The following is a 4639-nucleotide window of genomic DNA, read 5'->3' as shown; positions in this document are numbered from 1 at the left end:
TGTACCTTGATGAAAACTGAGGTAGCATTTGCCCTTCCTTGGCACTAGTGGAGTTTCTTCCAGAAATCACTGTTGATGTTGGGCAATCATGCCAGAAGTCTCGCTGGCACCCAGACTGACCCTTCCTCCTCAAGGACCCTCTCGTGGCATCTCCTCATTTACCCTGGGGTTTAGTTCCTTGTTAGCTACTTTTAATCTGTCCTCCTCAGTCTAGAGGCAAGAAAATAAAAAAAGCAAAATATGAGTTGAATAGTTTAGTCTTTTCGTCTTTTTGTGCCATATTAAGTCCGATGTAATAATTAAAACTCATTTTACTAAGAACTACTAAGAAGAATTTATTAAGCACCTACTTTATTCCAGGCACTTTAGCAGGCACTGGGGATGTGAAGACAAAAAGAGAACAATCCTTATCCTCCATGAACTTATGTCCCACTGGTTCCGACCACCGAAACATGGCTTTTTCATGGTGGTCTTCTCTTCCCCAGGATAGCCAGAAAACTCTTTTTCATTTCTCTTAGAATTCCTGATCAGTCCCGTTTCATTCCAGACTTGCTGCCCATTACTCCTGTTTGCTCACTATTTTTCAGCCAAATTGACCTATTTCTTGTTTCTCTTCCATATCAATCTATCTCCCATCTCCATACCTTTGCTTAGGCTGTGTCCCACGTCTGGAATGTATTCCCTCCTCTTCTCGATCCCTTGGACCACCAGCTTCTTTCACAATGTCGTTTGAGGCCCATTTCTTAGATGAACTCTTTCCCGATTGCCCTGCTGCTAGCCCTCTCTCCTGAAATAACTACCTTAGATCGGCTTTGCATGTATTTCATTTTTACTTCTACGCACACATGTTCGTTCCCTGATTGAATGAACACCCCCGTGGGACAGTGGACTTTTTTGGTCTAGCACAGTGCTTGTCGTCTAGCGATCGCCCTTTGTTAGCTTGTCAGGAAGCCATAAACTGCCACCGCCCAATTGGACTTCCCCTGACCGAAGCAGATGATCTCTTAGCCGATCACGCTTCTTCCAGAGATGATCGCATTTCTCCTTCCCTGTATCTAAGCCCCGGATGTCCATCGGCCCCTTAGCTTTTGTCCCACCTCAGTGTTACATTCTTCTGTCCTTTCCATCTCGAATACAGATTGGACTTTTCCTGTCTTTTCATGGCTCCCTTCTTCTCTGGGGTCTCTTTGAGGTCCTTCCCTCCCCCTCCCCCCTTTTTTAGCATCACTTCCTTGGCTGTGATTCCTGGAAAGCGTATTCCATCCATTCTTCTACCCTTATCCTCATCACCAGGATGGAGATTAACTTCCACTTTGTGGGTACCTGACTGTTGGGGGGTACCTTTGCCGGGATGGGCCCCTCGGTTTACCTAGCAGGCCTCGTTTCTTCCCTCTTTGAGGCAGCATTTGCTTTAATTTGTGAATGTTGAAACTGAGTAACTTGGACCATTTGTTCTCTCATGGAAGGCCGGCCTCCTCCCAGTCCAGTAGCTTTGCCATGAAAATCCCATGGAAATGCCACTGGAGAGGACGGGCCATTTCAGTACGTCCTTCCTATGCCTGGTGTTCTGGTCTGCTCGAGCTGCTGCTGCTTGTCTTTCAGCATTCACGGCCGCTGTCCCCTGTGCTGCCTCCTCAACGCTCCCCCCTCTACAAGGCCTCTCCTGAAGACTGTGAATCCCCCCCCCCCACCTCCAGCACAATTGTTGTTGACTTTGCTCTGTCTGTGTTGGTTGTCCCCTGGAGGATGGGACCTCCTTGTGGCTAGGGACAATTTTGTTTTACTTCTCTCCTGAACCCCCCCTCGCTCAGATAACAAAGTAGTTATCAAATGAAAGCTTATTGAGTGAAGGACTGATTGGCCATTATCAACCTTCTGCCCCAATTAAGACTCTGATCTTCCTGGGGGCAGCTGGGTAGCTCAGTGGATGGAGAGCCAGGCCTAGAGACGGGAGGTCCTGGGTTCAAATCTGGCTGCAGACACTTCCCAGCTGGGTGACCCTGGGCAAGTCACTTGACCCCCATGGCCCACCCTTACAACTCTTCCACCAAGATCCAATATACAGAAGTTAAGGGTGTAAAAGAAATAAAAACAAAGACTCTGACCTTCCTGGGCAACTGAGGAATATTTGTTCCTTGAATTTGCCATTGGAAGGCAATATTTTCTCGTACCTTTGGCTGTTAAACTAATGATGATGACAACAGCATTTGCCATTTATCTAGCATACCAAGGGAAGAAACCGAATCTTTCTTCTCAGCCTTTCATGGGTCCGTGCTGGGAGTCTCTCCTCCAACCCCTTTGCCATCCTTAGATGCTTGGTGGTGAATCCTTCCTCTCTCCACACTGGCCAAGCAGCCCTTTCTCCCGTGTTTGTTTTCCAGGTGTGTGGAGTGTCCCTTTAACTGTTTGGGTCCCTCCTGGGCGAAGGCTTTCTCAAGGTTTTCCCTTATGTTCTTCGGTCATTTCAGTCATGTCTGACTCTTTGTGGCCCCATCGGGGATTTTCATGGCGTAGTTACTGGAGTGCTTTGCCATTTTGTTCTCCAGCTCATTTTGCAGATGAAGAAACTGAGCAGAGTCAAGTGATTTGTCCAGGGTCACACAGCTGGTCTGAGGCTGGAGTTGAACCTGAGGCTTCCTGACTCCAGATCCAGCGCTCTATTGTGCCGTGTGGCTGCCCCAAATGCTTACATTTGTGTAGCTTTTCTACCAGTGCTTGGTTTAAGTCAGTAGTTCCCAAGCTTTTTTGGCCTCCCGCCCCCTTTCCAGAAAAAATATGACTTAGCCCTCCTGGAAATTAATTTTTAAAAAAAAATTTAATAGCAATTAATAGGAAAGATCAATGCCCCTGTGGCCATCACCACTCTCCTGGTTCGCTGCAGCACCCACCAGGGGGCGGTAGCACCCACTTTGGGAATCACTGGTTTAAGTTCTTTCCTTTTGTCTTGCCTTCTGAACAGTAGAGGTAGGAACGTGGTTAGCTTAAGGGACCCTCTCTCCTTAGCCCCCTAAAGAATCACCACCAGCCTAGAATTAATTTCTTTGGTCCACAAGGTACAGAACAGATCCCAAAGTTGTTCACTGAGATCAGGGCTGTAAAGAGAATTTTTTTTCTGATATAGAACCCCAGGATATACTCAGCCAGAACTCAGAGCGAGGGCAATATGGGACAGAAATTCTCTTTTTAAGAAATTAGAACGCAGAGGGTCGGCTAATAAATCTGTGCTGAGAGATGGATCTAGCCCTTTATTTATGTCATGTCAAAATCATCCTACATTACAGGATGCCAATGTGGGAAGGGAAGAACTTCACCCTCAATTTTCATATGGGGAAATTGAGTCTGGGGGCAAGGGGAGTTCAATTTCCATAAATTCACTGCTAGCAAGTGAAGGAGTAAGTTCTTGAACCTTAGAGAAGTTTCCTGTCTTCCAGCCTAGTGCCTGTTCCCATGATGCTGCTGGTTGCCTGAAATACACCCTTTCCCCTCCCCACCACCCCCACTCCCACTTCCATTTTCCCTTTGCTTTAAATTCTCTCTTTGGAATGCTCCTGGCTGGAAGATGGAGCTCTCTGAGGTCCCTCCCAGCTCTAAATCCTATGAACTTATAAGAAAGAGGTCGTTTGCTTGAATCCCAAGATTTATTTATTGATTTATTTGTTTAGCTTCTAGCCTCTCAATTTGTAAATTTACTTTTCCCATTCTTTGGGGAGTTTTCTTTCCTTTATGGTGAATTGTTTTCTTTCGTTTTTTTTTTAAACATTTGCTAACTTTGGGGAGAGAAAAATCCAGACATTGGAATGTCTGAGTTTATTTAAGTCTCAGAACTCTATTCAATTTAATGGGAATGATGGGGGGAAGCGGGGGAATCACAGTGTTGGCCCAGAGCTGGGTGGCTTGCAGAAATGGCATTTTTGGTGGCCATTACTGTTTTTTGTGGATGGAAAATGAAAGGAGCCCTTTGGTTTCCTGTGATAGATCAAGGAGTCTTCCTGGGAGTCAGCCAGGTCGGTCCAAATTCTGGTCCACTTCAGCTCAATGGTTGTTCACTGAGGGTGGGGAGGAGCACAAGGAATCTGGGCCAAGAGGGAGATCTGGATCTTGTGCTATCAAAGGAGATGAGGGCAATACTTGCCTTTTGGTCTTGCCATCTTTGCTCATTTGCCCAAAATGGGCAAAGCACCGAAGGTCCTTGAGGGCCGGGACTGGTTTAACTTTTATCTGCATAGACCTAGGGAAAGGTCCAGGGACTGGCATATTTTCTTGGAAGTGTGTGTGGGGGATGGCATCATCTCTGGAGAGGGCTTCTACATAGGTGTGGAAACTCACCCTGGTACAGATTGGTGACTCCACTGTCATTTACAGCCCTAGAGACTTGCCTGGGGTTCATTGACCTGGCCATGCCACATAAGTGATAGGTTTTGGAGAACCCGCCCCTCTCCACCATAACATGCCCCTTCTCTGGCACCTTTTTTTAACCAGTCCGACAGTTTCTTTGGCAATGGAATTCTTTCCAGGGAGGAAGCTCCCTGCACCGGGACAAATCAATCCCTGTTAAGAAACTAAGAGAACTGCCAGAGGACAATGGGAGGTTTAGTGGCCTGTCCAGGGCTACACAGGTGTCAGCGGTGAGACTTGTCTG

This window comes from Gracilinanus agilis, chromosome 1 (genome assembly GCF_016433145.1).
Source record: "Gracilinanus agilis isolate LMUSP501 chromosome 1, AgileGrace, whole genome shotgun sequence".
NCBI lineage: Eukaryota > Metazoa > Chordata > Mammalia > Didelphimorphia > Didelphidae > Gracilinanus > Gracilinanus agilis.
Note: the sequence above shows the minus strand (reverse complement) of the source record.